We start from the raw sequence: 12,579 nt of genomic DNA on the forward strand, positions 1-12,579 counted from the left end.
TACTGGATTTTATTTGTTAGATATATATGTATATAGGTGTAGCTAGTATGCTCGACTACAGATCTGGTTGAGAGATCTAGAGGTGATGGCACTTGATAGCCATGGGAAGCTGCAGTCACAGAGGGGGATACCACATCAGCAGAGTACAGCAAAACATGTACCAAATATAAAAATATATGGAATGTGGTTTTCTTTATTGCAATGATTTGACCCCAGCAGATGGAGCACTGACCAGTGTTTCTAAATAAAACAAATTTGTCCAGGGGGTTTGGATGTCTCCAAAACAAACAAATATGGGCATGGATTAGAAACACACAGTGTATGAGGGCTGAGTATTTGTAAAACTTATTTTGCAAATGTATATGTGGATTATATGGATGAATGAGTTGCTTTACTTCAAAATCTAAACAAACATGGACTTGACACCTGCCATTCCCTCAGTATGACTGAACTGGCTCAGAGAATTAGCATTTTCTAACTGGCATTTCGACAGGTTCATGCAAAGGTGCAGTGAGAAATTGTATAGTAAGTAGATGTGGAATTTTTTTTACTAAAATTGCACTTCAAGGTCATTAAGGAGGATATGTTTTTCTCACTTGCAATATCCTTACATTCCATGTACTCATCAGTGGCGTTGACAAAGTATCAGGTGAGCAAAAAGTATGATGATGGTTATTTTTTATATGGCCACTATACTCTAATGACTATGTTAATGTGTGTTAATATCAATGCCATCTGCTGACCACCATAATCAGTGGAAAGATTGCTTTGATACTTCAGCAGATAAACTGCTGAATATGTCAGCTGCAGGGCTATCTTCAGCTAAGGTGTTTTAGAAAGTAGCTGCTCAGTCAGCCAATATTAGGAGGTAGGATTGGCAGCCACACAGTGAGTGCTGACTGTAAAGCTGACATACAATAATGTGTTGTCTACATTTTCCCATAAATCAATGTAAAAATTATCCATTTACTATTCACTGAACAGCTAGCTGGCGCTTACATATAGGAGCTGTATTATTTGCTATTGCAGTTCCTCCCTGATGCAGTGCTGCTGTGTATCAGCATTACAGCGACTCATCTACTTCTAGACTGTTAATATTCATCACTTTCCACTATCCTGTCTATAAATATTATTGATGCCCTAAATCTATGAAGGCCTTTGAATCTGAACTGCTTATTTTTTAACCACAATGTTTGTCGCTACTATTGAATCTCAAGTCTTCTTTGTAAAACCACATACACGTAATCTGCTAAGAACCCCTTGTCAGTAAACTGAAATAAATACATTTCTTTTGTATTTTGCTTGCAGCATTACAGTCTTCCATTACTGTATTAATTAAATCAATGTTAAATAGGCAAGATTCGTTAGACATGCTATGGCCATGCTTTTCAGTCACATGCTATTTTATAAAATTCAGTCATAAGTTTTAATACATTTAGGACTTCATATAGCACAGATATGACTGAAGAGCCTTCTACGTCAGTCACAAAACTTCACCCAAGAGAAAGACAATTGCATCTCACTTTCAGTAATAAAAATCGTTACTACTTACTCCAGTTTTCCTGACTGTCTATATTTTCTGCAAAGGCTGCTTCACTAAAGTGCTTCTTCAAAAACAACCTGTTCAGCTAATAAAATAGAACTTAGGAAGATGGGATATGCCCTGGGAAAATAAAGGGAGGAAAGCAAAAAGGGAACATGGTATGTGACAAAGAGCTTCAAGAATATTGGCATGTATTTTTTTTATTTGTTGGTGTTAAATCTGGTAAATTTGTAGTCAACATATCTGTTTGCATTCAAAGTAACTTCTTACAAGCATGTTGCTCCTATTACCACTTTGGACCTGTTCTAGGACTTTCTTGAATCCTTTAATGATATACTTCAGTAAATTTTGTATACTGACTACATTTGTAAAGAAAAACAACAAACAAAATAAACAGTCAGCTGCACTGTTCAGCATACCTGACACGGACATTTTTTTCATTCTGTACTGCAATCTTACTGCTTTCTGCATAAATAAGCTGTTTCATCTGATGGTGAAAGTAACAGCTTATGATTCCTAGCTGTTGATAATTTATAGATTATAAATTAAACATCAGTGGCTATTTCTTAAAATGCAGCAACACATCCATTAATATTATATGATCGCATTTAACTGTTCTGCCATTTTTTTCAGACAGGTGCTTACTCATTTCTCATCTGGCATTTTCTTCTGACCTCATCAAACTTTATTTACTCACTGCTGTATCATGCCTTACTGAAACTGCATGTATCTAAAAGCAGTGAATCAAGAGATTGCTGCAATCTGGTCTGATTGACAGGTGGTAGCTGGTTCCTAAGGCACTAAAGTCTCTGGCAATGAACTCTGGAAGACACCAAAGTCACACTGTATCCAGTAAAGAGAGAGAGAGAGGGAGTGAGAGAGAGAGAGAGAGAGAGACAGACAGGACTGGTATATCATATTTTTATGACAGAATCAAAATGATTGGAGGAGGATGTAAAGCCCCAGTTTAAGTCTCTGCAATTTTCCACGCCAAGGATCCCTAGTTCTACTTAGCTAAATTTAAATATGATATCATAAGGCCTTCCAACATCTTCCTTGCTGTGACTGAAGAAGCAGCAGAAGGCAAACTGAAAGGGTAAGAACCAAGGAAGTCAGTGCAGAAGGAAATGAAGTGAACATTAATTTAAAAGTAAAATTAATACATAAAATATCTGATCAAAGAACTGGACCACTGTTTGACTGAACTACTGAGTGGCCTACTTCTTAGTATTTATCTTCACATTTAAAAAAAAAATTAAGGTAAGTTTTTTTAACTACGGATATACTGCATGAATCTAATAAAAGATGTAGCTTTGCTTGTGTACTCATCATATTTTTATAGTTGCTTAGCAAAGTATAACATCACTTGATAATGCTCCAGTGGCCTTACATGCAACTAATAATTAATTAGCCAATTCAACATATTTTGAAATCAGTTCAGAACCATATCTCTTGGTTCTTTTGCTATGACATCCTGTACTTGGCATCACACATTTTTCAAATGACATATTGCAAATAATAGTTATCTAAAAAACATGTTAAGGTGTTTAAAATGGGTGCTTCGGATCCATAAAAGTCAGGTTTGAATCCCAACAAAGGTGTTTCTTTTAATACACTCAGACATTATTGTAACCAAGACTGCATGGGCAGTGAATGAAGAGGTGAAGCCAACACTGATGGTAATACATTGTACAGGCAGTTGATGCACCATGGATGACTGAATTATGTATAAGTAAGTGCTAATAGTGCATTTCAAGGTGACAACAGGAAAGTATTCTTTCTTTTGGGTTATTTGAGTAAGGTATGCAGAGTCATGCAGGAAATCTGCACTTTGTAGAAATAGTAACATATGTTAAAAACAGAGTTATTTTAAAAAGGCATTGTCAGTAAACAGTATTCATTCATTTATTCATTCATTCATTCATTCGAGATGAGAATAACACGGAATAGCAAAATAATGCAAAGAGCTAGGGGCAAACCTCCAAGAAAGCTTGCTATAGCTTAATATACAAGATCTGAAGGAAACTGTAACGTACATTTATCCCTTGACTACTAAATGGGAAAAATCCAAAACTGAAAGTCTATGCAAGCTTCCCAAAACTTTTGAAACATATGATTTCATCATTGTATATAATCCATATTGTGTGAGTGACTTCGCTGAACCAGAACTAAATAGTGTGGACTTACTAAGACCATAAATACCTGAATGCAGACTTCATCTTTGCTTTTTATAAGGAAGTTGTCTGGTAATATTTTTGCCTGCAGCAATCCTGCAGATAACAGTGCATGAGTTCAGTTTAGATCCCTGCAAAACAAGAGGAAACAAAGATGCATGAGAGAAGAACTTAGGGAAACTAAATTATTTGTAGGGGAAATTTCTGCTGTCTAATTACATCTTCAGCACAGTTATGTGCAAATTGCTCATCTGGTCATGGTTTTTCTATCACTGCCTAACTTCTGCTCCTATCTTGTATGCTTCTGTTGACAGTATATCTTTTGAGTTTATGCCTCAATTAATATAACATTTTACAAGAAATATCCCTCCCCGATTCATAACTGTGTTGCTCAAAGAATCGAAATCCACCACTGTCAGCAGTTATGGTTTGGGAACACAGAATTTGTTTGACTAAATGATGTAGTGTTGAAACTACAGTTCAATCCAGTAAACTTACATATTACAGCTGCATTGCTTTCAAGATTGTGGAACATTAGTGCTAATGAAAATTTCCCCTTACTCCCAAGATTGTATCAGCTCAGAGTTAGTTTATATAGAGTTTCAGGGATGTGTGTGGGTAGGACAGCCCCACACTAATTAAACTGATTGCTTGAGCTGCAGACCTTATGGTGATAGTGTTTTACAGTTATTTTATTCTGATTGCTAGAACTGGGTACCCTATTTTGCATTGGTAACCAAACTCTTATGCAGTGAAATGGAAGATTTCAGTTTAAAATCCCATTACTGTGGAACAAACTGCCACACCATCTATAAGGAAAAATAAGGTCCAGTCCTTTTGCCTTAATAACAGGTGTAACAGCATTCCATTGCTATGCATACTTTGACCAAATAAACTAAACCGTATTTGCCCATTGCAGTAATTATATTATCAGCTACTCTAATTTAATCAGGAACATATGATAAGTAAGCTACTTGCAAAGGACTTGTCATCTCAGTTTTGACATAGAACATAGGTGCACATGGTCTTGAAACTATGCAAAGAATTTTTCTTTTTGCTGAAAGAACTACGCACACACAAGCATGCATTAAAATCAAACAGGATACTAAGTTAGGCATATGTGAATGCACACATACAGATACTAAAATCAATAAATAGGATACTACTTGTGTGCCTACATTCATGTGTTCCCTCCCTCTCTTTGTGTCTCTGTCTTTCTCTCTCTCTCTCACACACACACACACACACACACACACACACACACACACACACACACACACACACACATGCCCACACATGTATGCACGCACACACACACACACACACACATTAAAACAGTAAAGAGGATATGACTTACATTCACATATTCATATGCCCTACACATATATGCACATGCGCACACACATACAAAGACACACATACACACACACATTTTCTAATTAGTTTCTTGCTCTCATTGATTCTTGTCTGTCAGGCTTTTGATGCAGTCTTCAGACCAAGAGAACCCTTTTATGATTTACAAAGGATCTCCTAGCAGCAAGAGTGTATTGGTTGCATTCTGTCTTGGTTCTCCTGGGTTCTTCAGCTGCTTTTGATTTTATGGACCTTAAAATCCTTCTTGAACTTCTACATTCTCTTTGAAAACATCTAAACACAGTCCTTGCCTGATTTGTTTCATACCTGGCAAGGCAGTCCCAGTGGATAGTACTGGAGTTAATTCTTCACACGGCCATCCACATGATGCAGTTTAGGAAGCACTGCAGTTCATTGCAAATATATTTCTAGTCAAAGAAGTCTTAATTTAGGAGAGGTGCACAATATTACTGTCATGCTGATGGGGTCTACTTCAATTAATCAAACTGACTAATCGCTGAATTCCTCTTTGTCGAACACAATTTGTTGAAGTCTTCATCCATCAAACGATCGTTTCAGTGAATTTTTTCCCACGGTAAGTAACCAGTGGGCCATTATCAGGAATATGCCCTTTTCCCCACTGTAGTGTGATCTCGGAGTTGGTATATTTACTTGGGGCAGGTGCAGCCCCACCATACACTAGGGGATGTGGGAAGCATAGCCCCCACCAGGGTGGGTTTTAAAAATGCTGTTTTTGTTGCAATCGGTAGTTTGTCCCACTGGTTACTTACCATGGGAAAAAGTTTCACTGAAAAAATCATTTGACAGATAAAGATTCGACAAATAGGGTTCAGCGAACAGGAATTCAACATGTAGAGCATTCAGTAATGTGAAATAGACCCAAGCTGATGTCATTTGGCTTTAAATATTTTCCCTAAGAAACAAATGTCTGATTTCATGTACTTGGAATACTATTTAGATTGTGTTTTAAAGTGGGTAACTCAGAACTGGATAAAGCTAAATGCAAAAAAAATGAAGGTGATCCTTGCTCATTCCAGTCTTTGACCTTCCCACATTCCTTGTTTTTCCCTTTTAATATTCTTTGGGAATGACAGGCTGGAGTTTGTGGCACAGGTACAGAGTCATAGAGTGTTACTGGAAAATATCCTAACAATAAAGGTCAGATCTCTCAGAAATATATCTCCAGAATTAAACATCTGCCATCATGGTCCAAACTGGAAATACTGATTCATGTACTGGTATCCTACCTTCTTGATGATTATAACAATGTGCTCCTATGCCTCTCAAGTACCAGGCTAGTGTGACTGCAGTGATTATCAGATTGTGCAGCTAGAGAAATGGTGGTGACATCACATTATGGTCACATCATTCCTGTTCCTTGTGACCTGCACTGTCTGCCAGGTGTGGTCATCTAGGATCTTGGGTCTTCCCTAAAAAACTCCGCCCATTCATGGGTCCCTCTTCTTGAAGGGATTTTTGGTTCCCTATACCCCATATGCCCGCTCCAATCTTACAGTAAGTAAGGGGATGCTGGTGATGGCAAGGATCGGCCTTGAATCCTTTTCAGGTTCTGCTGTTGTGAATTCACCACTTTCCCTGCTATGGGCATGTTAGACTAAGCCATTTTGTAAAAGCTTTCTAAAATATCTTTTCAGGATGCTGTAGTTAAATACAGGGCAAGAGTGTTGATGTTAACTCCTTTACCAACTTCTTTATTTTAAAATTTTAAGTTAAATCCAAGTAGAATTTTAATAAAATTGTTTACTGTGTAGGATCTAATAAACAGCACTACATTAATTATTTCAGTGAATTATTTCATTGTTCACCTGTATGTGTTTTTGTTTTACAGAAGTTCATATTTAAATAAACAGTAGACCAGTTAGAACATTGGTGCAGCAACTGTCTTAACTGCCTTACAGTGCCTGGTTTTCTGGTTCATTTCAAGCTGAGAAGTCCACCCTGTGTCTGCACAGGTTTTTGCCAAGTGCTCTTCTTTCCACTCATAGTCCAAGGATATACCAATAGATGAACTGGTAATCATCTTAACTGCCCGTAAGTATGTGTGTGTGTGTGTGTGTGTGTGTGTGTGTGTGTGTGTGTGTGTGTGTGTGTGTGTGTGTGTGTGTGTGTGAATGTGAGTGCGTGCGTATGTGTGTGTGTGTGCGTGTATGTGTATGTCTGTATGTGTCTGTGTGTGTTTATGTGTGTGTCTGTGCCTGTATCTGTATGCTTCTGTGTGTGTGTCTGTGGGTGTGTGTGGGGGGGGGTGGGGATTGTATCTGGTGAGGGAGTGCCACCTTGTCCAGGACTAGTTCTTTTCTCATATGCAGAAAGAATAATTGAACAAGCTTTGGCTCCCTTTCATCCTGAACTTGAGAATGAAGTGATTATCATAAAATGAATAGCATTCATTATGTTTTAAATGGCAGGTCCCACCACTTAGTCCCTCTTTTGTATTCTAAAAATTGTAAAATGAAACCAGTTCATCTCAGACAAGTTCCACTGTTCCATATGTCCAGTTGTCCATTCTGTTCTGTGCATCCTGTGCACAATGCATGTTACTTCAAATACTCTAAACACAACTAATAGCTCATATGGCTTCAGTCTTACTGACAGGAAAATGTGATACCAATAGTTTTTATATAAAACAATGTTATTAAAGTAATTAGAATGTGTGCTTGTTGAACACGTGTAGCAAGTACACTGTCCAAATACAGCATGGATAACATATTACTGAATATGCTTATGATGACAATTCAAATATTCACAAAAAGCAGCAGCATAAATAGTAGAAATGCATACAATTTGAGAATCGTAATTGTAGTTTTCTAATAGAGTAATACTGACTAGCAAGACTAAGTTTGAAACTCCTTCTCATCTTGGAGGTCAGAATAATACTAAAAAATTTTGAATATCACATGCTTACTGCTTTAGAAGTGATCAAACAAGTACAGTTAGGTGGATGGGAAGAGGAACAACTAAAACAAGAAGAGCTAGGAAGAGAGAGACAGAGAAACATAGAAAGAAGAGGCAGATATACCTTATAAGGCATAAGTTGGGGGGTCTAAATTAACACTACTGCACTCCATCTGCAATTAATATGTTAACCTACTGGTCTACACCAAAAGGTGCCATTCTTGCCTATGGTGACAGTGATGTAATTCTGTATGAATAATCTGCATATTTGTGAACACATTCATTTAAAACCAGACATTTCCTCTGTACATACATCCATTCATCATTCGTTTTCTAACCTATAGACATATCCCCAATCTGCCATAGCTGCCCTTCAACTTCAACATCTGCTTCCACTTTATTAATGTGATTAATCCTAGATACAGTAAAAGACATTTAAGTGAAGCATTACAAGAAGAACAGAAACTAATGCAATTAGAAAACTGTTAAAAAGCAGACACAGTACTTCGACAAATGCATGGTTGTGGCTACATTAATAATTAATAATATAAATTAAATAAGGTAAATGCATAATATAACGAAATTAATAAATAATAACCTGAATAATAAAATTAATCTGTATAAAAGTCCAAAAATGTCTAGCAGTTGCTATTAACAAACCCAGGTATAAAAAAGCTAATTGCAGCTTATCTAATACATTTTAGTGGGGGCTGTACATAATCATATTATACTTCTACTTGTAGAGAAACAGTAAAATACAATCCCAAATGCTGAAACAGTGATACAAAACATAAAAACTTTAAAAACAAATACCACTGTCATCCAAAAACAAGGACCACCTACAAATTTTAGCTGCAATTCTAAAAATATTGTATCCCAGAAGCACTCTCGTTTATTGGCAACAACAGTCCCAAAACTGAGGCTTGTTAGAACCCCTTAACAGCACACACAGCACAAAAGATTTAGAATACAGTGGCCACTGAATGCAATGAAAAAATGAACAGTTTCAGCCACTCTTGACAGCAGTCTCACATGCTGAACCAGAATCCTGACAACTGCAAACAGTGTAACCAGAAGATCACATCCTGCTAAGGACCACATACAGTGCCAGATGATTTAAAAGTTCTGCAGCCATGAATTGAAGCAAACAACAGTCTCACCAATGCTTAACAACAACCCTAAAGAAATAAACCAAAACCCACGAATGATGAAAACATGAAGGCAAAAACACTGAATTTGGATATCTGGAAGCACAGAAGCCTGTGACAGTGTCAAAGAAACTAAAGAACATCAAAGTGATCCCAAGTATAAAGCAGATCTTAAACAAAGAAAACCCATGGGCTTTAGCTTCACTGCCAGCTGTAAAGTAGCCACCATGATCTCAAGACAATGTAAGAGGATTCTCATGGATAAAAACAGAAACACATTCAGAGTAATCAAGCCAAGTTAAATAAGAAATTAATCAAAGTCAACCTAGGCAGTCAATTTTTTCTGCCATCTTAGTACATTTTGGCATATATTCATGTGGTGGTATAGATGTGACTGCTGAATATTCTCATCTTTAACAAAAGCTCATGCTCAAAGGAATTTTCCCAGTTACTGAAATGGAATAAATGAAACACTGACAAATACCTGACATTTTTCTCTGCTGAAAAAAAAATAGTGATGCAGTTCTAGCAATTGATGTACTTCAACTCCAAATGCACTAGTACTTTGTTAAGCCATATGTACTAGCTGTATAAATGCACTTATTCGCTATGTCAGAACTCAACATTACAAGACATGTGCAATGTATTCCATCAGAAATGTGATCAATACAATCATCATCAATCCCCTTTTTCCCATGTTCTACATGGTGTTGGGGTGTCGTGTTAACTGTCACCATCTCTCTCAATTCAATGCCGCACTCCTGCCTTCTTCAACACTCATGCCTGACTGTCACAGATGTTCTCTCCCACAATTCATCCACCCCTGCTGGACACTCTTGTTTCCTCTTACTTTCTTCCTGTCTATCCAAATCTTCTTCATCAGATTGTTTTCTGGTTTTCTGCACATGTGCCCAAACCTATGTAATCTGTTCTCTTTGACCTTTTCTGCAGTTAGAGCCACTTTGGCTTCTGTTCTTATGTCCTCATTTCATCTGTCCCACAGTGTGCATCCTAACACCCTTCTCAGGCACTTCATTTCCATAACCTCTAGCTTCCTCAGGTGCTCTGCTTTTACTGCCCAGGTTTCTGTACCATAAAGTAGGACTGGTCAAACCACTGTCTTGTACACCTTACTTTTCATCTTCTTTGGCATTCTTCTATCTACACCTACTCTATGCCAGTTGGCTGCAGCCCCTCTGATTCTAGTTTTGACCTCTTCATTCAGACTTTCCTTCTGCTCAACCACCCCTCCCAGATAACTGAAGCTAATAACCTGTTCTGCTATCTTCCCTTCTATCTCAATTCTCAGCTTCTTCTGATTTCCCCAATTTGTTGCCATTACCACTGTCTTATCTGTCCTTAGTTTCATCCCATGTGCCTTCACTTTTGCATTCCATTTCCCTATCCTTTGCTGAAGTTCTTGCTCAGAGTCTGTCTGCAATGTCACATCATCTACATACAACTTTGTTGATCTGTCCCCTCCAACTGTTTTCTAATGTAGTCCATCACCAGTATGAACAGCAGTGGGCTCAAAGCTGAACCCCAGTGCACACCCGCTCTCACTGGAAACCCCTCGGTAAGACTGAACACTGTTCATACATGAGTTATTGGGTCCTTGTACATATCCTGCACTAATTCTACCAATGTTTCTGGGACTTCAAACCACCACAGTACTGCCCAAATCAGCTTTCTTGGGACTTTGTCATATGCTTTCTCCAAGTCTAGGAATGCCCAGTTGGACTATTTCCTCATCTCTAGCTTCTTCTCAACTATCTGTCTCACTGCAAACATTGGGTCATTTGTGCTGCATCCTGATCTGAATCTGAACTACTCATCTCCCATCTTATCTTTCTACTACTCTCCATTTGTCAATCACCCTCTCCAGAATGCTTTAGTGTATTATAGGACACAACAGTAATGCATATGAGTACAGCTAGTGAACAAAAGTTTGAAAGGTAAAACAGGAAATGTCTTCACTATTTATGGTTATTCACTGTTATCATTCTAATAAGAACATGTGTATGGCTTCATTATACACAATTACTTGTATATATAGTAATCAGAGATACTTCTGAATGGCTCGGCTATAAAATACATTTGCAGGATGATTTGTTATTTGGTTTTGCTGGACATAGAAACATACTATGTTTATTTGGGATCACTAGTATTATTTGGTTTACTAAGTCTTTAGAAAATTTTAGATAATGGATGAATTGTACATTGATACCCTCTTTGAGAACAACATTCTTCAACAAAGTATTAATGTACAGAAAATACCAAGTAAAAAGCAAGTTCACCACTTCATGACAACTAACAGACTGGAAAAAAAACATTGGACACCATTGTTTATGCTTGCTAAATGCAGCTTTGCTATTTAGTGACAGTAAAGTGAAAAAGTGTTTGTGTGTGTGTGTGTGTGTGTGTGTGTGTGTGTGTGTGTGTGTGTGTGTGTGTGTGTGTGTGTGTGTGTGTGCGTGTGTGTGTGTGTGTGTGTGTGTGTGTGTGTGTGTGTGTGTGTGTGTATGGAGTCTATGTGTGTGTGAAGGAGAGATTAAACAAGTGAGAGAGAGATATACAGATACACACACACACACACACAGTGAGTGAGAAACTCGGAGAATATCTCTCAGCTTTGATCAACAATTCTGGAAAAGGGTAAAAATGACCTAAAATTAGTGACAGATTTTAAATGTAACCGTTATCAACACACACTTTCTGTACAAGAAGGAGTATGAAACTATAATGCCTGACTTCACTGACTAACAGTAATCCACTGATTTTCCAGAAAATTAAAATATTTTGAGGGACTAAGCAGAATTAGGAAGAGCTAAGAGGCATGGGGGGGACCGCAGCACCCATGACCAAACATGTGGATGAACACGTAGATTGACTACGAAACTGTGAGCTTCATCCTATGATGGAGGTCATCAGCACAGTCTGGTACAAAATCTGCAGAACTGCTACATCTGTGCCCATCTTCTGACAATCACACCAAACCCTCCTCTTTCAGTCTATAACAAAACTGTAAGATAAGTAAATTCTTTCTCGTTTCATAGGTGTTCCCCACTCAGCTCCAGAGAGAATCCAATACTTTTGTAAAAGAAAGCCATAAACTCTGATTCCAAGGTGATGATTTTCACCCCATGTGTTTTACCATCCCTGCTAATCCACTCCAGTGCACACTGGAGATCACAGTCACTTTAGGTTAAGATGACTACATCACCTCCAAACCACAAAAACATCCATTTAGTTTCATTGGTCAGTCTTCTAAGCCCATTTATAAATATGACAACTGCAAGCTACCATTTTCTGCAACAACCAGTCTTTGCCAATAGTTGCATAGTGCCAGTGCAAATGACAGGAGTTTAAATTCATTAAATTAGGAAAAAGAAATTATCTGAAATAGAATATGAATTAAGAGTTT

The 12,579-nt window shown here is 37.6% G+C and overlaps 1 protein-coding gene across 1 annotated transcript in view; it reads left to right on the forward strand.

Annotated features, from left to right (window-relative positions):
- Positions 1 to 2,483: 2,483 nt before the first annotated feature.
- MYOZ3 (myozenin 3) overlaps positions 2,484 to 12,579 on the forward strand; it is a 400,135-nt gene continuing 390,039 nt past the window's right edge. The window contains exon 1 of the mRNA XM_044069394.1: positions 2,484 to 2,803. The gene's annotated coding sequence lies outside the window, so the exon portion shown is untranslated. The remainder of the gene's footprint in view (positions 2,804 to 12,579) is intronic.

This window comes from Protopterus annectens, chromosome 4.part0 (assembly GCF_019279795.1).
Source record: "Protopterus annectens isolate FY-2018-M chromosome 4.part0, PAN1.0, whole genome shotgun sequence".
Taxonomy (NCBI): Eukaryota; Metazoa; Chordata; order Ceratodontiformes; family Protopteridae; genus Protopterus; species Protopterus annectens.